The sequence below is a fragment of the Somniosus microcephalus genome, chromosome 7, assembly GCF_052327205.1.
Source record: "Somniosus microcephalus isolate GS21.2 chromosome 7, FLI_Smic_1.0, whole genome shotgun sequence".
In the NCBI taxonomy this organism is placed as follows: domain Eukaryota; kingdom Metazoa; phylum Chordata; class Chondrichthyes; order Squaliformes; family Somniosidae; genus Somniosus; species Somniosus microcephalus.
In genome coordinates this window covers 118,059,826-118,086,924 of record NC_140993.1, presented here as the reverse complement: position 1 = coordinate 118,086,924, position 27,099 = coordinate 118,059,826, and the positions used below count along the sequence as shown (strand labels likewise).

General features: G+C 48.4%; 1 protein-coding gene across 3 annotated transcripts in view; it reads right to left on the bottom strand.

The window, feature by feature from the left end:
* LOC147114861 (H(+)/Cl(-) exchange transporter 7-like) overlaps positions 1–27,099 on the bottom strand; it is a 128,422-nt gene that overhangs the window by 27,846 nt on the left and 73,477 nt on the right. The window lies entirely within an intron of this gene.

Genomic DNA, 27,099 nt, shown 5'->3' with positions numbered 1-27,099 from the left:
ACAAGTGCAAGTTTTTCCAGAAACAGATCTCGTATTGCGGCCACGCCATCGATGAAGAGGGGTTACATAAGTCCCCTGACAAGATAGAGGCAGTAGTCAAGGCTCAGGCACGGGAAAATGTGTCACAACTGAGGTCGTTCCTCGGGCTGGTAAACTATTACCACAAGTTCTTTCCAAATTTGTCTACGGTATTACACCCGCTGAACACCCTACTGCAAACAGGGGTACCATGGAAGTGGGATGACGAACGTAGACGAGCTTTCCAGAAGTGTAAAGAATTGATCACATCAAAAGAGGTGTTGGCCCATTTCAACCCAGCACTGCCAATTCGTTTGGTATGTGATGCATCACCCTACGGCATTGGAGCGGTGCTGTCGCATAAATTCCCAGATGGGTTGGAGAGGCCAGTAGCCTTTGCGTTTCGGTCACTAACCTCAGCCGAGCGCAACTACGCCCAGGTTGACAGGGAGGCCCTCAGCCTAGTATGGGGAGTAAAAAATTTCAACCATTATCTGCATGGACAGAAGTTCACCTTGCTGACTGACCACCAACCACTTGTCTCCATCTTTAATCCTAAGAAGGGCGTGCCAGTAGTGACTGCACAGCGGTAACAAAGATGGTCCCTGTTTCTAGGGGTGAATCAATATGAAATAGAATATAAAGGCACGAGACAGCATGGGAACGCTGATGGGCTATCGCGCCTGCCACTGCCTACTGTGGAGGAAGTACCAGCAGTGGACCCTATCGAGATATTTTATTCGTCAATAATTGAACGATTGCCAGTAACAAACGCAGATATAGAGGAGATCCGCAATGATCCAACGCTGTCACGGGTATATGAATTGACGGTGAGGGGATGGCCAACACATGGCGACTCACTGTTGCCAGCATTCTCATCCAGAAGAGAACAGCTGTCAGTATGCCAGGGGACAGTGATGTGTGGATCCAGAGTGGTGATTCTACCCAAGCTAAGGGAGAGAGTGCTAAATGAGCTACATGAAGGTCATCTGGGGGGAGTGAAAATGAAAAGCCTAGCTAGGGCTTATGTGTGGTGGCTGGGAATCGATCAACAAATCGAAGACCTAACTAAGAGCTGCTTAGGATGCCAGAAGGTCCAAAATGCACCACCACATGCCCCTCTACACCCATGGGAGTGGCCCTCCTCTCCATGGCAATGGGTGCACATTGATTTCGCTGGTCCATTCATGGACTCAATGTTCTTAATAGCAGTGGATGCTCATTCAAAGTGGCCTGAGGTGATAAAGATGTCTTCAACCACTACAGAGAAAACGATTGCAGTCCTACGGACCATGTTTGCCAGAAACGGGTTGCCAGAGCAGATCTGCTCTGATAATGGACCATAGTTTGTGTCCGACGAGTTCCAAAAATTCATGAAAAGGAATGGGGTAAGGCATTACACATCCGCCCCGTATCATCCAGCCACCAATGGATTGGCTGAGAGGTTCGTACAAACCTTTAAGAAGGCAATAAAGGCCATGTGCGATGAGGAAATTCCACTACAGCATAAGATGGACAATTTCTTATTAGCCTACCGAAACGCGACACATGCAGTTACCAACCAGACCCCGGCCATGATGTTCTTTAACCGAAGGTTGAGATCTCGTCTGGACTTGCTCAGACCAAATGTGCGAAGAAATGTTGAGGACAAACAATTCCAGCACATCAACGAGAAGCCGACAAGGAGCTTCAATGTAGGGCACCCAGTCTTGGCCCGAGACTATCGAACAGAGAAGTGGCAACCCGGAACGATATGTACAAGGCAGAGGCCATTAATGTACACAGTGGATGTCGGGGAGAACATTGTGAGACGCCAGGTCGATCAGATCTTAGCATCACAGGAATGCGTCAACCCCATGTCTCGAGTGCCTGGGGATGAACCCGACATACCGGTAGTATCTACTTCAGACCCAGTAGCAGTGGAACCCGATGAACTAACCGATGAAAGTGGGTCAGAATCGCCTCTGCACCAAGAACAAGAACCTCCGGAAAGGCGCTATCCCGAAAGGGTCAGGAAGCCGCCCCAAAGACTGAATCTATAAATGGACTTTTGTTATTGAATGTACATGTAAAAATGTAATTGTTATTTGAATATTAAGGGGGTATTATTAATCTAAAAAGGGAGGAATTGTAGTGTATGTGCTTTAAGTCAGAACTACTTTTTACAGCTCCTGTATACTGTAGTACCGGCAGTGACCACACCGGTATATAAGCTGTGCACATGCCTCTGTACCCCAGTCTAGAGATTACCCTCCTCCATTAAAGACCTGTTATTTGTTTATGTACAGCATCCTTGTAATTATTTATCCACTGAACCACAGATCTAACACACGCAGATATAGAAGAGATCCGCAATGATCCAACGCTGTCACGGGTGGGGGCCTGGAACGCACTGCCTGAGAGGGTGGTAGAGGCAGAAACTCTCATCACATTTAAAAAGTACTTGGATGTGGCGGGGGTGGGGGGACAGTTTGTCCCACAGTCTGTTGGGGAGGAGACAGTTTGTCCCACAGTCTGTGGGGGGGGTGGTGGGGGCGACAGTTTGTCCCACAGTCTGTGGGGGGGGGGGTGGGGGCGACAGTTTGTCCCACAGTCTGTTGGGGGGGCGACAGTTTGTCCCACAGTCTGTTGGGGGGGGGCGACAGTTTGTCCCACAGTCTGTGGGGGGGGGGGCGACAGTTTGTCCCACAGTCTGTTGAGGGGGGGGCGACAGTTTGTTCCATAGTCTATGGGGGGGTGGGGGCGACAGTTTGTCCCACAGTCTGTTGGGGGGGGGACATCAATTTGTCCCACAGTCTATGGGGGGGGTGGGGGTGACAGTTTGTCCCACAGTCTGTTGGGGGAGGGGGGACAGTTTGTCCCACAGTCTGTGAGGAGGGGGGGCGACAGTTTGTCCCACAGTCTGTTGGGGGGTGACAGTTTGTTCCACAGTCTGTTGGGGGGGGGCAACAGTTTGTCCCACAGTCTGTTGGGGGGGGCGACAGTTTGTCCCACAGTCTGTTGGGGGGGTGACAGTTTGTGCCACAGTCTGTTGGGGGGTGGGGACAGTTTGTCCCACAGTCTGTTGGGCGGTGACAGTTTGTCCCACAGTCTGCTGGGGGGTGGGGCGACAGTTTGTCCCACAGTCTGTTGGGTGGTGGGGACAGTTTGTCCCACAGTCTGTTGGGGGGGGCAGTTTGTCCCACAGTCTGTTGGTGGGGTGACAGTTTGTCCCACGGTCTGCTGGGGGGTGGGGTGACAGTTTGTCCCACAGTATGTGGGAGGGGATAATTTGTTCCACAGTCTGTAGGGGAGGGGGGCCGTTTCTGAATTCCAGCCATACAGTCAGTTACTAGGCTTTAATGACAGCGAAGGTTCTGGAAACGCTGCGGGCCAGGCATCTCCAGACAGGCCAAGGAGTGGCTGCACAGCTGAGTGCAGCCTCCCGATAGTGGTTTCAGAGGATTACAAAGCCTGGGCCAGGGGGACTAGGGCCCACACTCGGTAACCAGCGCCCAGCCCAATGAAGCCAGTCAGCCGCCCCGGGGCAGCCAGGGACCCTCGCAACCCAGCCAAGCTCGCACTGTCCACCGCCCCCCACACCCAGCCTGCATCTACCTGACACTGTCCCACAGGCCGCTGAGCTACTATGTCCCCGTCCGACTGCAACCTCCCCTGCGATTGGTGCCTCAACCTGACCAAGGGCCTGCCCCCAGGCATGGCCTTCCCCAGATAGGCACCCCCCCACCACCACCGAGAAACTAGCCATTCTCTGGCAGACCCCTTGAAATCTTCTTGCAGACCCCGGACCCCCTTGAGATTGAGAACCCCTGCTATAGACCACCAAATAGTGGAAAGGGAATTGAAGGAAGAAATATGTAGGCAAATCTACTAGGTGGGTAGCAGGCATAGAATAATAATCATGGGAGATTTTAACTACCCCCAAATAAATTGGCAGGTAGAAGTAGCGAAAGGAGAAAAGGGAATTGAATTTTTACAGTGTATACAGGACTCCTTTTCTCACTCAGTATGTAAGAAGTCCAACAAGAAAAGAATCACTGCTGGATCTTGTAATGGGTAATGAACCCAAACAGATGGGAGAAGTAAAAGTAGGAGAGCATCTTAGTAGTAGTGATTACAACATAGTAAAGTTCAAGATTAGGATCGAGAGTGACATAAGTTGGACAAAGACTAAGGTAATAGATTGGAAAAGAGAAAATTATGAGGAAATGAGGGTGGAACTAAAGAAGGTAAACTGGGAGAAAATCTTGAAAAACAAAGAGACAGAAAAACAATAGGAAATCTTTAAACTCACTCTAGACTCGACCATTCCAACACTCTCCTGGCCGGCCTCCCATCTTCCACTCTCCATAAACTTGAGCTTATCCAAAACTCTGATGCCCGTACCCTAACTCGCACCAAGTCCCGTTCACGATCACTTCTGTGCTCGCTGACCTACATTAGCTCTTGGTCTGGCAACGCCTCAATTTTAAAATTCTTGTCCTTGTTTTCAAATTTCTCCATGGCCTCCCCCCTCTCTATCACTGTAACTTCCTCTGGCCCCACAATCCTCCAAGATCTCTGCGCTCCTCCAATTCTGGCCTCTTGCGCATCCCCTATTTTATTTGCTCCACCATTGGCAGTCGTGCTCTCAGCTGCCTAGGCCATACAATCTGGAATTCCCTCGTTAAACCTCTCTTCCTCTCTACCTTTCTCTCTTCTTTTAAGATGCTCTTTAAAACCTACCTCTTTGACCAAGCTTTTGTTCACCTGTTCTAATAGCTCTTTATGTGGTTCAGTGTCAAGTTTTGTTTGTTAATGCTCCTGTGAAGTGCCTTGGGACAGTTTACTACATTAAAGGTGCTACTGTATATAAATGCACAGTGTTGTTGTAAAGGAGTAATCAATAGAGTTCAAGAGAAATGTATTGTACTAAAAGCCAAAAATAAGCAAGCTAATTATGGGGCACTGTGGATGAATAGAGAACTAAAGAGAAAATTTAATCTAAAGAAAAATACATAAGAAGTAGTTAGATACTAAAGAAGAGAAGGACAAAAGGGAATACAAAGGACTTAAGAGAGAAGTTTATAAAAACCATCAGGAAGCAAAGAGAAATTACGAAAATCAAATTAGCAAGGAATATAAAAAGAAATAATAGGCCTAGAAATTGGGTATAGCCCCACTTGAGGCGTTAGAACTGGCGCTGCGCAAAGTTTATAGCCAGACGAAACTTATCGCTGCCTGGCGAGATATTGGGTTGCATCGCCCCCAAAGGGGATTGAGACACGAACTCAGACGTTGCACAGGGCTCCTAAGGCGCAAAAGTTCAGGCGCTACCCGATATCGGCACGGACGGGCGCAGCGCAGGTGATCTCAATTACCGGAAACCACGAGACTTCCAGGCGCCGGCCGGCTCTTAAAGGGGTGGGTCAGTCAGCCTGAGCTGCCACACTCAACGCCCTGTAGGCCTCAGAATCGGCGCTCGCCCTTCTCTGGCGCAAGAAACTTGGTCAGGATGGAGAAGGTGAGACAGAGAGCAGAGCGCTTCAGCACTGAGGCTCTGGACCAGTTGGTGTCTGCAGTTGAGCGCCGTCGAGATGTTCTGTATCCTGACAATGGCAAGAGGCCGAATCAAAAGACTTACCGGCGATCTTGGAGGGAGGTTTCTCAGAGGGTCAACTCCAACAGCATGGCGACCAGGACCCCTGTTCATTGCAGGAAGAAATTCAACGACCTCACTCGGGTCGTTAGGGTGAGTGCTGGTTATGCAAACTTCTGATTCCCTCCATCTGCACCTGACTTCGAGCACCCTGTTGCCATGATGCCCCAATGGCCATCTGTCAGCAAGCACCCATGGCCCTTTCTGGGCACACACATGGACATTTCACTCAAGGCCACATGTAAGGGCCCTTGCACCATGGGGCGCATGAGATGATCTCTCAAGGCCTCATGTAAGAGCTCTTGCACCATGGGGGGCATGCGATGATCTCTCAAGGCCTCATGTAAGGGCTCTTGCACCATGGGGGGCATGAGATGATCTCTCAAGGCCTCATGTAAGGGCTCTTGCACCATGGGGGGCATGTGATGATCTCTCAAGGCATCATGTTACAGAACTTCCCCTTCTTTCCCCTGCAGTCCAAGTTGGTGGCGAGGCGAAAGGACCAGACTCGAACCGGTGGCGGGCCTCCACAAGTCGTCACTCTGACGGATCTCGAGGAGAGAGTGCACCAGATTCTTGGAGGACGTCTGTCTGGTCCTGTTACCACTGCAGCTGCCGACCCCATTTCCGACAGCGAGGGTAAGGCTGTCTCCTTTTTCAGCTGTTTCCTTCCACTTGGTCCCCCCGCCAGCATGCTTCCTCAGTGTGCAGCCATGTCAGAGCCTTGCCGCAATCTGGCATGCCTTTCCGCCAACCTGTCCTTTTGCTAAAGCCACTCTTCCACCTCCCTGCTTTCAGATGATGCATCACCAACTCGGGCTCAACGCCCTGAAGCTGCCAGTGCCAGTGCCTCCAGAGGCGAGGATCAGGAGGAAGCCGGACCATCCGTTCCAATCTCAGGGGAGCATACACATCTACAGACTGGGGATAGTAGTTCCCTGGAGGGGAGGGGGGGGCTCTGAGGATCAGCCAGTTGCCAGAACAAGCGGCATGCAGCAACGCAAGGGGGGTAGGCAAGTTCGGCCACCGTCTCCCCGGAGGGCAAGGCAGGTAGTGATGACTGCTGCACAAAGTGCAGAGGAGGTGCGTCGCCTGGCTGAAATGAGCACCCAGGCCCGGCTCAGGCACACTGAGCTGATGGCTGCAGTGGGGAGGATGCCTCAGTCAATAGATACACTGGCAAAGAGTGTGTTGGACTTCGGGGCAACAATGGAGAGGACTCTTCAGGGCTTCGGGGCAACAATGGACAGGACTCTCCAGGGCTTCGGGGCAACAATGGACAGGACTCTCGAGGGCTTCGGGGCAACAATGGAGCGGACTGTCCAGGGCTTCGGGCCAACAATGGAGAGGACTCTCGAGGGCTTCGGGGCAACAATGGAGAGGACTGTCCAGGGCTTCGGGCCAACAATGGAGAGGACTGTCCAGGGCTTCGAGGCCGCTATGGAAAGGACTGTTCAGGGCTTCGGACAATCCCTGGAAAGTTCTGTCCAGGGCTTGTCCGAGGCAGTGGAGCGGTCGGCACCGGCCTTGTAGAAGCAATGGAAAGAACTGTCCAGGGCTTCTCCGCTGGCACCTGGCTCACAGGTCCTCACTGCTGCCACGCAGTCACTTGCCGGCCTCGTCCACACCCAGATTGAGGCAACGTGAACTCTCACTGCAGCCACCCTATCTGCATCAGCTAGGATCACCCCGGGCCCTTCCCATACAAGGCCAGGAATCAGTGGAGCATGTGATTGTGGCGGATGAGCCGAGCCGGTCCCCTCAGAGAGCCAGTGTGCCGTCCGACCATGGTGCAGGTGTCCTCTCTCGGCAGGTGACCATTGCACATGCCAGCGCTGGTACGTCTGCAGTGCAGCTGCCACCACCTGCAGGGCACACTGCTTCCAGCCATGCTCAGAACAAGCATCCTGCGTCCGCACCCTCCAAGCCCAGAGGTCGGCCAGGCCGTCCCTCAGGGGCTTCTGCGCTTCCACACAGTCAGCAGGCGTCCCCCAGCCTTCACCCCGCCACTGGGGTTCAATTACGTAGGAGCAGCAGGGAGGGAAGGGGCCGTCCGCGAAAGAGAAGTTGTTCTCCATCAAGGGGCCAGCAGTAGAGGGAGGTGCTGAGATGTTTCCTTGGCCAAATTCAAGGACACCATCACCTGTTGTAATTGTTGGAAATGGTTTGTTTAGTTTTGCGGCTTTGCCAAAGAGTTAACTGTTATTTTGTTAGTTATGGTTTCTGTTGACATGACGTTGTTTTGCTGTAATGAAAGACTTTTGTGACAATAAAGAGAAGTTTTAATGTGCTATGGAGCACGTGACTAATTACAGTGATGCTGGCCTTCAGAGGCTTTCAAACATCCAATGTGCGCAGGAGTAAAGACACTCATCATTCCGCCAGAGGGGCCTCGAAACGAGTCCTCATGAGCCTCTGACGGATGGCCCTTCCACTTTCAGGAGCCCTTCCATCTTCCTCCTCCTCCTCCTCCTCGTCCGCATGCTCCTCCTCCTCCTCCTCCTCCTCCTCCGCCTGCTCTTCCTCCTCCTCCTCCTCCTCCTCCTCCTCCTCGACTGCCTGCTCTGCTGGTCATTGAGGGACAGCTGGAATTGGCTGGGTGCGTCGAATCACCAAGTTGTGGAGCATGCAGCAGACGACGACGATGTGACCCACTTGCTCCGGCGAGTACTGCAGGGCTCCCCCCGAATGGTCAAGACATCGGAAACACTTTTTGAGCACACCAATAGTGTGCTCTACAATGTTCCTGGTCGCCTGATGGCTGCTGTTGAACAGCTCTTCTGCTGGGGTGGCGGACACACGGAGTGGTGTCGTCAGCCATGGGCAGAGAGGCTAGCCCTTGTCCCCAATAAGTCAGCCTCGTGGTCGAGCCGGCCCCTCAAAAAGGTCACAAACTGAGGTCTACCGCAGGATAAAGGCATCATGGCTGCTCCCTGGGAATTGGGCGTTGACTGCCATGATGATTTGGCGGTGGTCACAGACCAGCTGCACGTTGAGGGAGTGGAACCCCTTGCGGCTGCGGAAGTCCTCAGGATTCTGGAATGGCGCCCTCAAAGCCACGTGTGTACAGTCAATCGCCCCCTGCACCATGGGGAAGTTCGCAATAGCAGCGAAGTCCTGCGCGCGCTCCGTCTGCTTCTCCAGGGTCAGAGGGAAGGTGATGAATTGACGCCTTCGCCTATAAAGGGCAGCTGTAACTTGCCGGATGCAACAGTGGACTGCAACCTAAGAGATATTCGCAATGTCCCCAATGGCTGACTGAAAGGATCCGTTGCCATAAAAATTGAGGGCAACAGTCAGTTTAACGGCCACCGACAGAGAGGTCCTGCACCGTAGACGCGGCTGCAGATCCTCAGCAAGCAGGTGGCACAGCTCAGTAACAACGTCCCTCCCGATTCAGAGCCTTCGCACACACTGCTCCTCCGACATGTCAAGGTATGACACCTGCTGCCTAAAGACCCTCGCAGCATACCGTCGGATTGGCCGACCTCCATTGCCCCTCCTCCTTCTGGCCAATCCCGGCCCTCTCTCCCGCCATCTCTCTGCCCCTTCATAGTGTTCGGCCATGAGGCGGTCGCCCTCCAAAGCATCTCCCATTCTGATGCCAGTTGGTCAAAAGGCTGTTAGGTCTAGTGCTCCAACTGCTCCAGACAGGTTTGAAGGTCCCAAGTACTCTAATGCTAAATTCCAAAAACTCTGCTCCACAGTAGCTCACCAACTCTCTCCACCAACGATCGCAATGAACAGGCCAAGTGGCTGAAGCTTCTATACTAGAGCTGTCCCCTTTAAATAGCGCCCCCCGACTCCGAGAAGGGCCTGCTAACGCTCCTTCAAACTGTCACTAATAGCGCTAGGCGTAAAGGCTCCGGGCGCCACCCAATATCCGCTCAGGCGCCCCTAAAAGGCGTTGCACACTGAAATGACATCATGATCTGCTTGCGCTCACGGGCGCGCGCAAACACTTAGTGCAGGCGTTAAATGTATAGCCAAGATGGGAGTTGTCGCTATCTTCATTGCGCCCGCCCCAACATTGGGTAGCGCCCCAATTCTCGGTCTCTTTAGGCGCTAACCACTGGCGCAAACAACCGAATTTCTAGGCCATAGTGTTTTATAGACACATAAATAGCAAAAGGAAAATTAAAGTAGGGATGAGCAAGATAAACTCACGAGTCATGGTAGAGAAATGGCAGAAGTATTGAATAGCCACTTTGCCTCAGTTTTTACTAAAGAAGATAACAAAATAGATACTTCACTAGAGGATGAGCTTAAAAAGAACATTAATACAGTTGGGATAGAAAGGGAGAAAATAATTGACAAACTAGCAAAACTAAAAAAGGATAAAACCCCAGGTCTGGATGGTATGTATCCACACACATTCAAGGAAAAGAGGGAGGAGATAGCAGAGGCACTAGTTTATTTATATATATATTAAAAAGTTCCATAGAAGAGGGGGTAGTGCCAGAGGACAGTCAGAAAACTAATGTTGTTTCTATATACAAAAAGGGAGATGGAACAAAACCTGAGAACTATAGACCAGTCAGCTTAACATCGGTGATAGGAAAGATACTGGAATCTATACTGAAAGAAATGATAGAAGAGCATCTAGAGACAGAAAATATAATAAAAAACAGTCAGCATGGATTCCGAAAGGCTAATTCATGCTTAATTAACCTGATAGAATTCTTTGAAGAGGGAATGGAAAAAGTAGACAAGGGTAATGCAGTAGATGTCATATACTTAGATTTTCAAAAGGTCTTCGATAAGGTACCGTAAGGTAGGCTCATGACAAAGCTTAGGGCATGTGGAGTCAGGGACAAATAGCTGAATAGATAGTAAATTGGCTACAAAAGAGAATAGAAAGCAGAGAATAGGGATAAAAGGTAGTTATTCAAATTGAAGGAAGATAGTGTTCCACAAGGATCAATGGTGGACCACGGTTATTCATAATTTACATTAATAATTTGAACTTAGAAACAAGTAACTCAATATCAAAATTTGCAGATGATACCAAACTGGGGGTTTAGCTAACACTGAGGAAGAATGCAATATAATACGAAAAAACATTAGAAAACTTGTAGATTGGGCAGTGAAGTGGCAAATGAACTTTAATACAGATAAATGTGAGGTGGTGTGCTTTGGTAGGAAAAGTAGAAACGCCACCTACACCTTAGAAAATAAGAAACTGAATGGGGTAGAAGAGCAAAGGGATCTAGGGATACAGGTGAACAAATCATTAAAAGCCGCATTGCAGGTCAGCAAAGCAATTAAAAATGCTAACAAAGAACTGGAATTTATTTCCAGGGGTATAGAATTCAAAAGTAGTGAAGTTATGTTAAACTTGTATAGGACCCTGATCAGGCTGCACTTGCAGTACTGCACACCGTTCTGGTCTCCATACTACAAAAAGGACTGGAGAAAGTGCAAAGAAGATTTACAAGGATGGCACCAGAACTGAGAGATTACAGCTATTGGGAAAGATTGAACTGGTTGGGGCTTTTTTCTTTAGAAAAGAGAAGACTTAGAGGTGACCTGATAGAGATCTTTAAAATGATGAATGGGTTGGATAGGGTAGATGTGGAGTGAATGTTTCCACTAGTGGCAGAATCCAAAACTAGGGACTATAAATACAAGATAGTTACTAATAAATCCAATAGGGCAATAAAGAAACATTTCTTTACTCAGAGAGTGGTCAGAATGTGGAACTCACGACCACAGGACGTAGTTGAGGCAAACTTAGATGCTTTCAAAAGGAAACTAGATGAGTACATGAAAGAAAAGGGAATACAGAAAGGCGAGATGAGGTAGATAGACTGGGAGGAGACCCGTGTGTAGTATAAACACCAGCACAGATTAGTTGGGCCGAATGGCCTGTTTCTGTGCTGTATATATAATTTTTCTGTAATAATAATGTATTTAATTATACCAATTACACAGTCAGTGGAGTTTTGAGATATTGAACTTTGATATGTTGAATACCTCTTACTCCCTCGGTTCAAAATTGTATTGAATTTTACTTCAATATATCAAAGTAATTTTGTTGCTCCACCTACCTGCCCCAGGCCCAGTGCCACAGTTCTGCCCTCAACAGCTAGTCTCCTGCCCCTCGCAGGATGCTACACATACCTGCACCGTGTTTAAAACTAGCTTGACTCTTCTGTTAGAAATTCTGTAGTCCCCTTCATTACTTTTCATCCTTGGTCTGATGATAGCCTCTCTTTGACTCCTGGTCAGTGCATGGAATTGGCAGTGCTATTCTTAGCTATGGCACTGAATTCGGTAGGCCCAGCAGCACAGAACAAAAGTGCTGCTTCCTCATTTATTTCAATGCAACTACACAACTTAAAGATAATTCATAACTAAAAGCTCTAGGATGAATTATTGTGGGCTGGTGCTGAATTGGGGACAGTTCAGAGCATCTGAAATTCTAGGTGTATATAAAGCCAAATATGCAAGCTAGCAAATGGTTTTAAGACAGCTTAAAAATCAAATATAAAAGAACTAGAACATTTCATTCACTTTGCTTCCAATTTCCACCCTTCCCTCATTTTCACATGGTACATCTCCGACTCTTTCCTTCCCTTCCTCGACTTCTCTGTCTCCATTTCTGGGGATAGGCTATTGACAAACATTCACTGTAAGCCCACTGACTCCACAGCTACGATAGCAAAATACTTCAGATGCTGGAAATCCAAAACAACAACAGAAAATGCTGGAAAAACTCAGCAGGCCAGGCAACATCCGTGGAGAGAAATTAGAGTCAACGTTTCGGGTCAGAACCCTTTATCAAGACTAAAGAGGCACAGGGAATGAAATAGATTAAGAGGCCGGACCAGGGAGCAGCGAGGAGGAGCCCGGTATAAAAACCGGCGCGAGCAGCGAGGCCCGACCAGTTCGGACCAGGGAGCAGCGAGGAGGAGCCCGGTATAAAAACCGGCGCGAGCAGCGAGGCCCGACCAGTTCGGACCAGGGAGCAGCGAGGAGGAGCCCGGTATAAAAACCGGCGCGAGCAGCGAGGCCTGACCAGTTCGGACCAGGGAGCAGCGAGGAGGAGCCCGGTATAAAAACCGACGCGAGCAGCGAGGCCCGACCAGTTCGGACCAGGGAGCAGCGAGGCCCGACCAACTCAGCAGCGGGGAGAGAGGTAAAAAGTAATCAGAGTGTGACGTCACCAGGGAGCAGGTAAGTGATTGGTTGGTGAGTATTTCTCTTTTTTTTAATTTAACTCTGTGGTTTATCGTTGCTAAGGTCTTTCTGGTGTAGCGGGGACTGTTGGTAAACCACACAAGCGCCTTAGAGTTTATCTTTAATTGGTGGTAGTGAATTAATTTAAATTAATTAAAGGGTAAGTCATGCCAGGACAGCTCAGGCCCGTGTTATGCTCCTCTTGCTCTATGTGGGAATTCAGGGACGCTGCCTGTGTCCCTGACGACCATGTGTGCGAGAAATGCATCCAGCTGCAGCTACTAGCAGACCGCATTGTGGCGCTGGAGCTGCGGATGGATGGGCTTTGGAGCATTCACGATGCTGAGAGGGTCGTGGATAACACGTTTAGTGAGTTGGTCACACCGCAGGTAAGGGTTGCACAGGCAGAAGGGAAATGGGTGACCATCAGGCAGAGCAGTAGAGGCAGGCAGGTAGTGCATGGGACCCCTGTGGCCATCCCCCTCTCAAACAGGTATACCGATTTGGATGCTGTTGAGGGGATGACTTACCAGAGGAAGGCAGCAGCAGCCAACTTCCTGGCACCAGGGGTGCTTCTGCTGCTCAGGAAGGGAGGAAAAAGAGTGGGAGAGCAATAGTGGTAGGGGATTCTATCGTAAGGGGAACAGATAGGCGTTTCTGTGGCCGTAGACGTGACTCCAGGATGGTTTGTTGCCTCCCTGGTGCCAGGGTCAAGGATGTCACTGAGTGGCTGCAGGGCATTCTGAAGGGGGAGGGTGAACAGTCAGAGGTCGTGGTTCACATTGGGACCAATGACGTGGGTAGGAAGAGGGATGAGGTTCTGCAGCAAGAATTTAGGGAGCTAGGTAACAGATTAAAGAGCAGGACCTCAAAGGTTGTAATCTCTGGATTACTCCCGGTGCCACATGCTAGTGAGTATAGGAATAGGAGGATAGAGCAGATGAATGCGTGGCTAAAGAGTTGGTGCAGGAGGGAGGGCTTTAGTTTCCTGGATCACTGGGCCTGCTTCTGGGGAAGGTGGGACTTGTACAAGTCGGACGGGTTGCACCTGAACAAGAACGGGACAAATATCCTTGTGGGGAGGTTTGCTAGCACTGTTCGGGGGGGTTTAAACTAAAATGGCAGGGGGTTGGGAACCTGAGCAGGGAGACAGAGGAAAGGAAAACAGGGATAAAAGCAAAAGATAGGAAGGAGAAAAACAAAAGTGGCAGTCAGAGAAATCAACGGTTTAAATCAAACGTGGCCACAGTAAATAATAATTCGAATAGGTCTAAGAGCGTTAAAAAAACAAGCCTGAAGGCTTTGTGTCTTAATGCAAGGAGCATTTGTAATAAGGTGGACGAATTGGCTGCGCAAATAGAGGTAAATGAATATGATTTGGTTGGGATTACGGAAACGTGGCTCAAGGATGGCCAAGACTGGGAACTCAACATCCAGGGGTATTCGGTATTCAGGAAAGATAGGCAAAAAGGAAAGGGAGGTGGGGTAGCATTACTGGTTAAAGAAGGGATTAATACAATTGTAATGAAGGATATTAGCTCTGATGATGTGGAATCTGTATGGGTAGAATTGAGAAATACTAAGGGGAAAAAACATTAGTGGGAGTGGTATATAGACCTCCCAACAGTAAGGCGGAGGTTGGGGATGGCATTAAAAGGGAAATTAAAGAAGCGTGCAATAAGGGCACAGCAGTCATCATAGGTGACTTTAATCTACATATAGATTGGGCCAACCAAATTAGTAACAATACTGTGGAGGAGGAATTCCTGGAGTGTTTACGGGATGGTTTCCTGGACCAATATGTCGAGGAACCAACCAGAGATCAGGCCATCTTAGACTGGGTATTATGTAACGAGAAAGGATTAATTAGCAATCTTGTTGTTCGAGGCCCCTTGAGTCGGAGCGATCATAATATGATCGAATTCTTCATTAAGATGGAGAATGAAATAGTTGACTCAGAGACTAGGGTCCTCAATTTAAATAAAGGAAACTATGATGGTCTGAGGAGCGAGTTGGGTAGGATTGATTGGGGAATGGCACTCAAAGGGTTGATGGTGGATAGGCAATGGCAAACATTCAAAGATCGAATGGATGAACTACAGAAGTTTGGCATAAAAATAAAACAAAAAAGGTGACTCAACCGTGGCTAACAAGGGAAATTAGGGATAGCATAAGATCCAAGGAGAGGGCCAGAAAAAGCAATAATCCTGAGGATTGGGAGCAGTTTAGGATTCAACAAAGGAGGACAAAGGGATTCATTAAGAAAGGGAAAATAAAATATGACAGTAAGCTAGCAGGGAACATAAAAACTGACTGTAAAAGCTTTTATGGATATGTGAAGAGAAAAAGATTGGTGAAGTCAAGCGTAGGTCCCTTGCAGTCAGAATCAGGGGAATTTATAATGGGAAACAAAGAAATGGCAGACCAACTAAATTCATACTTTGGTTCTGTCTTCACAAAGGAGGACACAAACAACCTCCCAGAGATGCTGGGGAACATAGGGTCTGATGAAAGGGTGGAACTGAAAGAAATCAGTATTTGTAGGGAAATGGTGTTAGGAAAATTGATGGGACTAAAGGCCGATAAATCCCCAGGGCCTGATAATCTACATCCCAGGGTACTTAAAGAAGTGGCCCTAGAAATAGTAGATGCATTGCTGGTCATCTTCCAGAACTCAATAGATTCTGGAACAGTATCCATGGATTGGAGGGTAGCTAATGTTACCCCACTATTCAAAAAAGGTGGCAGAGAAAAAGCGGGGAATTATAGCCTGACATCGGTAGTGGGGAAAATGCTAGAGTCCATTATAAAAGATGTAATAGCAGAGCACTTGGAAAGCAGTGACAGGATCGGACAAAGTCAACATGGATTTACAAAAGGTAAATCATGCTTGACTAATCTACTGGAATTTTTTGAGGATGTAACTGGTAAAATAGATAAGGGAGAGCCAGTGGATGTGGTGTATTTCGACTTTCAGAAGGCTTTCGATAAGGTCCCACATAAGAGATTAGCGTGCAAAATTAAGGCACATGGGATTGGGGGCAAGGTATTGACTTGGATAGAGAACTGGTTGGCGGACAGAAAGCAAAGAGTTGGAATAAACGGGTCGTTTTCCGAGTGGCAGGCAGTGACTAGTGGGGTACCGCAAGGATTGGTCCTAGGACCCCAGCTGTTCACAATACATATTAATGATCTGGACGAGGGAATTGGATGTAATATCTCCAAATTTGCAGATGACACAAAGCTGGGTGGGAGGGTAAGCTGTGAGGAGGATGTCGTGAAACTCCAGTACGATTTGGACAGGTTGGGTGATTGGGCAGAAACATGGCAAATGCACTATAATGTGGATAAATGTGAGGTTATCCACTTTGGTGGCAAAAACAGGAAGGCAGATTATTATTTGAATGGCAATAGATTGAGAGAAGGGGAAGTGCAAAGAGACCTGGGTGTTCTTGTGCACCAGTCGCTGAAGGTAAGCATGCAGGTGCAGCAGGCGGTTAAGAAGCAAATGGTATGTTGGCCTTCGTAGCAAGAGGGTTCGAGTACAGAAACAAGGATGTCTTGCTACAGTTGTACAGGGCCTTGGTGAGACCGCACCTTGAGTATGGTGTGCAGTTTTGGTCGCCTTACCTGAGGAAGGACGTTCTTGCCATGGAAGGAGTGCAGCGAAGATTCACCAGGCTGATACCTGGGATGGCAGGAATGACATATGAGGAGAGATTGTGTCGATTGGGCTTATACTCACTGGAGTTTAGTAGATTGAGAGGGGATCTCATCGAAACCTATAAAATTCTGTCAGGCCTGGACAGACTAGATGCAGGAAGGATGTTTCTGATGGCTGGGGAGTCCAGAACCAGGGGTCATAGTCTAAGGATAAGGGGTAAGCCATTTAGGACTGAAATGAGGAGGAATTTTTTCACCCAGAGAGTGGTGAACCTGTGGAATTCTCTGTCACAGAGGGCGGTGGAGGCCAGTTCATTAAATATATTCAAGAAAGAGTTGGATATATTTCTTAAGGCTAAAGGGATCAAGGGATATGGGGAGAAGGCAGGGACAGGGTACTGAATTTGGATGATCAGCCATGATCTCATTGAATGGCGGAGCAGGCTCGAAGGGCCGAATGTCCTACTCCTGCTCCTATCTTCTATGTTTCTATGTTTCTAAAAGAGAAGAGACATTAAGAGGTATTCAAAATGAGATGAGATGGTGATAGGACTAGTGGAGACAAAAGACAAAATTAGGTGTGAAATACGCTGGCAGAATGGGAGACAGCTGCCATGTGGGAGAGAGAAAAAAAAAGGAAAGGGGGGGGAACCAAAACAAAGGTGTGGAAAGAAAATATAAGTAAAAATGTAATAGGGGCCGAGGTTATGATCTGAAATTGTTGAACTCGATATTGAGTCCAGAAGGCTGTAAAGTGCCTAATCGGAAGATGAGGTGCTGTTCCTCGAGTTTACGTTGAGCTTCCGTGGAACAATGCAAGAGGCCAAGGACAGTGAGGTCCGAGTGGGAATGGGGCGGTGAATTAAAATGACAGGCGACCGGAAGCTCGGGGTCACCCATACGGACTGAACTGAAGTGTTCCGCAACGCGGTCACCAATCTGCTTTTGGTCTCCCCAATGTAGAGGAGACCGCATCGTGAGCAGCGAATACAGTATACTAGATTGCAAGAAGTACAAGTACCGTGGTTGACACGGCCCTCGACCGTGTCCGTTCTATCTCCCTCATCTCATTTTGAATACCTCTTAATGTCTCTTCTCTTTTGTTCTCTCCCAGCCCGGCCTCTTAATCTATTTCATTCCCTGTGCCTCTTTAGTCTTGATAAAGGGTTTTGACCCAAAACATTGACTCTATTTTCTCTCCATGGATGTTGCCTGGCCTGCTGAGTTTTTCCAGCATTTTCTGTTGTTATTTTGGACTCCCACAGCTACCTGGACTACACTTCCTCCCACCCCGCTTCCTGTAAGGACTCTATTCCATTCTCCCAGATTCTCCATCTCCGAATCTGCTCTGATGATGCCACCTTCCATACCAGTGCTTCCGACATGCCTTCCTTGTTCCTCAACCGAGGATTCCCCTCTACCGTGGTTGCCACAGCCCTTGACCATGTCTGTTCTATTTCCCGCACTTCTTCTCTCACCCCTTCCCCTCCCTCCCAGATCCACGATAGGGTTCCCCTTGTCCTCGCCTTTCACCCCACCAACATTCACATTCAATGGATCATCCTCCGCCATTTCTGCCACCTCCAGCATGATCCCACCACCAAACACATCTTCCCCTCCCCCCCATTTCAGCATTCCGAAGGGACCGCTCCCTCTGCGACACCCTAGTCCACTCCTCTATCACCCCCAACACCCCTTCCCCTTCCCATGGCACCTTCCCGTGTAAGCACAGGAGATGCAACAACTGCCCTTTTACCTCCTCCCTTCCCACTGGCCCTAAACACTCCTTCCAAGTGAAACAGCGATTTACTTGTACTTCTTGCAATTTAGTATACTGTATTCGCTGCTCACGACGCAGTCTCTCTACATTGGGGAGACCAAACGCAGATTGGGTGACCATTTTGCAGAACACCTCCATTCAGTCCATATGTGTGGCCCCGAGCTTCCGGTTACCTGTCACTTTAATTCTCCGCTCCACTCCCACTCTGACCTCTCTGTCCTTGGCCTCTTACATTGTTCCAACGAAGCTCAACACGTAAGCTCGAGGAACAGCACCTCATCTTTCGATTAGGCACTTTACAGCCTTCTGGACTCAACATTGAGCTCAACAATTTCAGACCATAACCTCTGACCCTATTTTTTTTCTTTTTTTCTTTTTTTCTCTCACATGGCAGCTGTTGATTCTGCCATTGCCATTTACACCGCATCTAGAGTCATCTTTTGTTTCTTAACTTGTCCCATTACCATCTCCTCTTGCCTTGCACCATCATCCCTTTTGTCTTTAAATCTCTCTTGCCTTCCAACCTATCACAGGCCTTCCCTTTTGTTCTTTCCTCCCCTCCTCCCTTTCCCTGCCCCTACACTTGCTTAAGAATCTGTTACATCTCTATCTTTTTCCAGTTCTGACGAAATTGTTCGGACAGTATACAAAAAAGTTTCAAAAAATGGCAAAATTCCACTCATTAACGTTGAGTGACGTGATGGTTGACCAATCGTACAGGGGATAGCATTGAGTGACATGATGGTTCACCAATCGTACAGGGGATAGTGTTGAGTGACGTGATGGTTGACCAATCGGTGCATCACAGGGGGTGTTTCATTGCGTGTGTGGGCGGGCCTAGTCCTTCTGAGCTGAGGTGAGTGCCCGCCATCTTGATTCCTAACTATTAATTCATTTTTCCCACTTTCTGTGTGTTTATTTTGAAATATAGATTTCCAGCAAAAAAAAAGTTGGTTTTAAAAGAAAAAAAATCCTTTTGCAAAGGGGACTCGGGCTTTCCCCCCCTCGGCGGTGGATGAGCAGCCTGCAGGCCCCAGGCCTCGAAGCCTCGGCCTCTCCTCGCCAGCCACACCCTAGCTAGGCACCACCCGTCCCGCTGGGCCCGATTCCAAACCTGCGGCCTATGGTCGCCGCCATCTTGGTAAAGGCTGGTGCGGCGGGGCTGAGCCAAGCGTAGCCGTCGCCGCCATCTTGGTAAAGGCTGGCGGGAGACAGCAAGCGCGTGAACATCGGCGGCGGCCCGGAGCGGGACCTGAGAGGCGGGCCGGGCCTCACGCGCTTTGCCGCGCACCGGCCGGCCCTGAGGCGCTGATCCGCACACGGGGGCTTCGGCTCACTGTGTCCGGGCTCAGAAGAAAGGGAGAGGGAGAGGGGGAGGGAGGGAGAGAGAGAGAGGGGGAGGGAGGGAGAGAGAGAGAGGGGGAGGGGGGGAGAGAGAGAGAGGGGGAGGGAGGGAGAGAGAGGGGGGAGGGAGGGAGAGAGAGAGGGGGAGGGAGGGAGAGAGCGAGGGGGAGGGAGGGAGAGAGAGGAAATCAGGGAGAGACAGGGGGAGGGAGAGGACAGGGGGAGGGGGAGGGAGAGGAGAGGAGGAGGGGAGGGAGACGAGAGGGGGAGGGAGAGTGGGAGGGAGGGAGAGGAGAGGGGGAGGGAGGGAAGAGGGGGAGGGAGGGAGAGGAGAGGGGAAGGGAGGGAGAGGAGAGGGGGAGGGAGGGAGAGGAGAGGGGGAAGGAGGGTGAGGAGAGGGGGAGGGATGGTGAGGAGAGAGGAGGGAGGGAGGGAGAGGAGGGAGGGAGGGAAGGAGAGGAGAGGAGGGAGGGAGCAAAGGAGGGAGAGGAGGGAGGGAGATGAGAGGGGGAGGGAGAGAGGGAGAGAGAGCGGGGAGGGAGAGATAGGGTAAAAGAGAGGGGGAGGGAGGGGGGAGGGAGGGAGAGGGGGAGGGGGAGAGAGGGGGAGGGAGGGGGAGGGAGAGGGAGGGGGAGGGAGGGGGAGGGAGAGGGAGGGGGAGGGAGGGGGAGGGAGAGAGAGGGAGGGGAGGGAGAGAGGGGGGAGGAGGGAGAGGAGAGGGGGAGGGAGGGGGAGGAGAGGGGGAGGGAGTGTGAGGAGAGGGGGAGGGAGGGAGAGGAGAGGGGCAGGGAGGGAGAGGGGAGGGAGGGAGAGAGAGTGTGAGTCTGCAGAGAGTGCTGTGAGTTTGGGTAAGTGTGTGAGTTCTTTAATTGTTATTTCTCTTTAAATCATTCTTGATAAGATTACTTAAGCAGTTTAAGTAAAGGGGAAAAGTTAAATATTTGGGATTCTGTTGGTTTAAGAAGAGTAAAACAAGGTTACACTGCAGTAGGAGTAAATTGGCACAGCAGGCAGCGGAAACCAGTTTTCTAACCAATCAGCAGGGGTGACTCATTTGGCTGTAAACAAACAAACAGTATAAAAGGACCAGGCTAGTGCGAGCAAGCACTGAGTGCGAGTCTGCAGAGAGTGCTGTGAGTTAGGGTAAGTGTGGTGTTAGGTGCTCTTTTCAAACTTTAACTCTGTGGGTTGTAGTTAATAAGGCCTTTCTGGTGCAGAGTGACTGTTGGTAAACCATTTAACTGATGTAATTAGAGGGATTGATTTAAATTAAATCCAATTAATTAAAGGGGATACTAGTATCTATAATCGGGCAGAGGGTGTCCATAACTAACAATAAAAAATTTAATTAATTACATAGAATGGAGCAGGTGATGTGTTACTGTTGTGAGATGTGGGAACCGGTGAACCCCATTGAGGCTCACGATGATTACGTCTGTGACAAGTGTCTGCTGCTACAGGAACTCCAGCTCCGTGTTGATGAGCTGGAGTCTGAGCTTCAGACACTGCGACACATCAGGGAGGGGGAGAAGTACCTGGACTCTGTGTATCAGGAGGTGATCACACCTATGAAGTTAATTAATTCAGATGTTGCCCATGGTCAGGGACAGGACGGTGTGACTACCAGTGAGGCAGGTACGGGGATCCAGGAGGTAGAGTTGGAGGAGCCGCAGCCCTTGCTCTTGTCCAACAGGTTCGAGGTTCTTACTCCCTGTGGGGACAGGAGCAGGGACTGCAGGGAGGATGAGCAACCTGGCCACAGCACCGTGGAATGGGGGGCCATTCAAGAGGGGGGAGTAAATAGAAATGTTGTAGTGGTAGGGGATAGTATTATTAGGGGGATAGATAGAGTTCTCTGCAGCCGAGAGCGAGAGTCCCGAAGGCTGTGTTGCCTACCCGGTGCCAGGGTTAAGGACATCTCCTCTGGGCTGGAAAGAAACTTGCAGTGGGAGGGGGTGGATCCAGTTGTCGTGGTCCATGTTGGTACAAACGACGTAGATAGGACTAGGAAGCCGGTTCTGTTAAAGGAGTATGAGCAGCTAGGGGTCAAATTAAAAAACAGAACCTCAAGGGTAATAATCTCTGGATTATTACCTGAGCCACGAGCGAATTTGGCTAGGACAAATAAAATTAGAGAGTTAAATGCGTGGCTCAAAGACTGGTGTGGGAGAAATGGGTTTTGCTTCCTGGGACACTGGCACCAGTACTGGGGCAGGAGGGAGCTGTTCCGTTGGGACGGGCTTCACTTGGCCAGTGCTGGCACTAGAGTCCTGGCGGATCATATAACTAGGGCTGTAGAGAGGGCTTTAAACTAACTAGTGGGGGGGAGGTTCCTAGAGAGGAAATAATAAAAATGATAACAGAGAAGGTCATAGACTTAGGTAGCAGTGGGGAAATTAAAAACCAGAGCGTGTCAGGAAGGGGCAGAAGGTATGGAGTAAAAGGTAAAGTAATAAAAAGGGCAAAACCAGGAACTAAGTGTCACAAAACATATTTGAAAGTTCTCTATCTGAATGCACGTAGCATTCGTAACAAAATAGACGAGTTAATGGCACAAATAACTACATATGGGTATGATCTTGTGGCCATTACACAAACATGGCTGCAGGGTGACAATGCCTGGGAATTAAACATACCAGGTTATTTAACGATCAGGAAGGACAGGCAGGAAGGAAGGGGAGGTGGGGTGGCTATGTTAATAAAGGAAGGAATCACTGTAATACAGATAAATGATATTGGGTCAAAAGATCAGGATAATGAAACAGTTTGGGTGGAGGTAAGGAATAATAAGTGGAAAAAAACACTAGTGGGCGTAGTCTATAGGCCTCCGAACAGTTGCAACTATGTTGGACGGAGTATAAATCAGGAAATAGTTGAGGCTTGTAATAAGGGAACATCTATAATTATGGGGGATTTTAACTCTCATATTAATTGGACAAATCAAATTGGGCAGGGCTGCCTTGAGGATGAGTTCATTGAGTGTATTAGGGATGGGTTTCTTGAGCAGTATGTAACTGAACCGACCGGGGGCAAGCAACCTTAGATCTGGTCCTGTGTAACGAGACAGGATTAATTGAAAATGTCCTACTAAAGGATCCCCTTGGAATGAGTGACCATAACATGGTTGAATTCCATATTCAATTAGAGGGTGAGAAGGTTGGATCTCAAACAAGCGTGCTAAGCTTGAATAAAGGAGACTATGAAGGTATGAGAGTGGAATTGAGTCGAGTGGATTGGGAAAATAGATTAAAGGGTAAGACGATACATGATCAGTGGTGTACATTTAAGGAGTTATTATACAACTTCCAAAAAATATATATTCCACTGAGAAGAAAAGGGTGTAAAAGAAAAGACAGCCATCCGTGGCTAAGTAAAGAAATTAAGGATAGTATTCGAATAAAAACAAGGGCATATAAGGTAACCAAATGTAGTGGGAGGATAGAGGATTGGGAAAACTTTAAAAGACAGCAAAAAATAACAAAAAGATTGATTAAGAAAGGGAAGATAGATTATGAAAGTAAATTAGCAAAAAATATAAAAACAGATAGTAAGAGTTTTTATAGTTATATAAAAAGAAAAAGGGTGGCTAAAGTAAATGTTGGTCCCTTAGAGGATGAGACCGGGAAATTAATGGTGGGAAATATGGAGATGGCAAAAACACTGCATGAATATTTTGTATCAGTCTTTACAGTAGAAGACACTAAGAATATCCCAACACTGGACAAACAGGGGGGGAGGAGCTAAACACGATCAAAATCACTAAGGAAGTGGTACTCGGTAAAATAATGGGACTCAAGGCGGATAAATCACCTGGACCTGATGGCTTACATCCTAGGGTCTTGAGGGAAGTGGCGGTAGGGATTGTGGATGCATTGGTAATAATTTTCCAAAACTCCCTGGACTCAGCAAAGGTCCCGGCAGACTGGAAAACTGCTAATGTAACACCCTTATTTAAAAAGGGCAGTAGACAGAAGGCTGGAAACTATAGACCGGTTAGCCTAACATCTGTGGTAGGTAAAATTTTGGAGTCCATTATTAAGGAGACAGTAACAGGACATTTGGATAATCATCATTTAATAGGACAAAGTCAGCATGGTTTTATGAAGGGGAAGTCATGTTTGACAAATTTGCTGGAGTTCTTTGAGGAAGTAACATATAGGGTGGATAAAGGGGAACCAGTGGACGTAGTGTATTTAGACTTCCAAAAGGCATTTGACAAGGTGCCACACAAAAGATTATTGCTTCAGATAAAAAATCACAGGATTGGGGGTAATATTCTGGCATGGATAGAGGATTGGCTATCTAACAGAAGGCAGAGAGTTGGGATAAATGGTTCATTCTCAGAATGGCAATCAGTAACTAGTGGTGTTCCGCAGGGGTCGGTGCTGGGTCCCCAACTCTTTACAATCTATATTAACGATTTGGAGGAGGGGACCGAGTGTAACATATCAAAGTTTGCAGATGATACTAAGATGGGAGGGAAAGTAGTGAGTGAGGAGGACATAAAAAACCTGCAATGGGACATAGACAGGCTAAGTAAGTGGGCAGAGATTTGGCAGATGGAATACAATACTGGAAAGTGTGAGGTTATGCACTTTGGCAGGAAAAATCATAGAGCAAGCTATTATCTTAATGGCAAGAAACTGGAAAATACTGAAGTACAAAGGGATCTGGGGGTCCTGGTGCACGAAACTCAAAAGGTTAGTATGCAGGTGCCGCAAGTGATTAAGAAGGCCAATGGAATGTTGGCTTTCATTGCTAGGGGGATAGAATATAAAAATAGGGATGTATTGCTTCAGTTGTACAAGGTATTGTTGAGACCGCACCTGGAATACTGCATACAGTTTTGGTGTCCATACTTAAGAAAATACATACTTGCTCTCGAGTCAGTACAAAGAAGGTTCACTCGGTTAATCCCGGGGATGAGGGGATGGACATATGAGGAGAGGTTGAGTAGATTGGGACTCTACTCATTGGAGTTCAGAAGAATGAGAGGCGATCTTATTGAAACATATAAGATTGTGAAGGGATTGGATTGGGTGGATGCGGGGAGGATTTTCCCGATGATGGGTGAAACTAGAACTAGGGGGCGTAGTCTTAGAATAAGGGGCTGCTCTTTCAAAACTGAGATGAGGAGGAACTACTTCACTCAGAGGGTGGTAGGTCCATGGAATATGCTGCCCCAAAAAGCTGTAGAAGCTACATCATTACATAAATTTAAAACAGAAATAGACAGTTTCCTAGAAGTAAAGGGAATTAAGGGTTACGGGGAGCGGGCAGGAATTTGGACATGAGTCTAGGTTCGGATCGGACATGGCCCTGTGGGTAGCGGAGCGGGCCCAAGGGTCATGTAGCCTGATCCTGCTCCTATTTCGTGTGTCTAATTATGTTAGATTCAGGAGATGGTTCTGTGATAGTAGATTGGCGGTTAGGATCAGATCAGCCATGATCTTATTAAATGGCGGAGCAGGCTCGAGGGGCCGATTGGCCTACTCCTGCTCCTATTTCTTATGTTCTTATGTTCTTAAAGCAGGGAGAGACAGGGGAGGGAGAGAGAGAGGGTGAGGGAGGGAAAGAGTGAGGGGGTGGGAGAGGGAGGGAGAGCTCGCCTTCTTCCTTCCTTCCTTCCTTCGCAGGGGTCCATCGGGCCAGGCCTGAGGCGCTCCTTCCCCCCCTCTCTCTCCAGGCTAATCCCGAACTAAACCCAACAGTCTCTCTCTCTCTCTTCCCCCATCTCTCTCTTCTCCCCCTAGTCTCTCTCTCTCTCTCTCCCTCCCCCTCTCTCTTTCCCTCTCTCTCGCTTCCCCCCAGTCTCTCTCTCTCTCTTCCCCCCAGTCGCTCTCTCCCCCCCAGTCTCTCTCTCCCCCCAGTTTCTCTCTCCCCCCCAGTCTCTCTCTCTCTCTCTTCCCCCCAGTCGCTCTCTCCCCCCCTTCCCCCCAGTGGCTCTCTCCCCCCCAGTCCCTCTCTTCTCCCCCCAGTCTCTCTCTCTCTCTCTCTCTTCCAACAACAACATGTCCTGAAAAAACCCTTGGCACCGCCGGGCACTCCAGCTAGTATTAAATATAAATAGGTACCTGGTTGTGGAAACATACAAGTGAAATATTGTTTCCACAGATCAATGAGTATTTTCTATGTCTATGGAAATATTGGGAGAGGGCACACATTTGCTTCCTAATAATGGCCCTGTTCTTAATTGACAGCCAGCACTGGAGAATGGCTGGTCTACTCTGCCTGTTATCCTTTCCATTTTACACTCCAGCAGTTCTCATGCATGAGCCTCTCATACACTAACAAAAAATGGCAGATTCCACTTCACTGGAAACAAGAACTGGGTAAAGAAATCCTGAAATCTTAAAATATATGTCGAGTTAAGAACTTCACCATTTTTGCTGAAACATGGTTCCAAATGTTTTTGCAACACAGATCCCTCGAAAGTGACAATAAATGTGTTGCTTTATGTGATCTGTCGGTTCACTCAGGCTTTTAAATCCTGCAGCAACAAGTTTCCTCCCCTCCCCTCAAAGTTTCCTCCCCTCCCCCCAGTAATTCACTGCCATGTTGCACAAGGGATACATTCTTGGCCCACCATTCGATATTTAAATGAGCTGACCCTGCAAATTTTGGCAGGGTCATAAGTGCAAATCACCGGTGGGCAGAAGTCCTGACCTGTGGGCGTTACTGCAGCACAAACAACTACACAGATTTTTGGCCCCAGTATCTGCATATGAATTGTTTGAATATGAGCATTGATAATTGAACAAAAATCAGAATGCACATTCAAATACAAAATACATAAGGTATCTATTAGGTAATATTAGTGAGGGAATGGATCTAACGCCCAAGTATTGCTATCATGTTTCCTGTAGTTCATGTGTACAGATTAAATAAATAACTCTCTTGTGTTGGGCTACACACTGCAGTTAATGATAACCATCCTGGCTCATATTCTTCTAGCCATTTAGGTCAGTGTAATAAAAAAAATGTGGTGTAAGTCACAGTTCAATGCAACTGTAAAGCCATTTAAGAATATAGTTATGGCTTACAGACCCAGTAATTTATCCTGCAGCATATGAATTCAATTGCTATTGAAAATATGCTTAATTTTTAAGGGGCTGTAGCATTTCAATGCAATAGCCCAGAAATTGCTATCTGCAGACACCTTCACACCAGCAGCAGATGTGCAATAGTGGCCAGCCGTGCAGAGTGCACTGTTACACTCACTTCTCATCGGTTTCCACAATGAAGTGACACACATGTGTCACTTAAGGCATGTACTACCCTTGTTACCTTTGTTGGTTCTTGCATAATTGCTCATTGAGGGACTAGTGTAGCAAATTGTAGTCTTCGTGCATCCCATTGTCCATATGAAAAGTACCTTGCAGCTAAGCCAAGTTCTCACCTAAGATGCTGGGGTTCAGATGGGAGCTGGATTTCTCTTTTAGGAAGCTCATGACAATGGTGATTGTTTTCCATC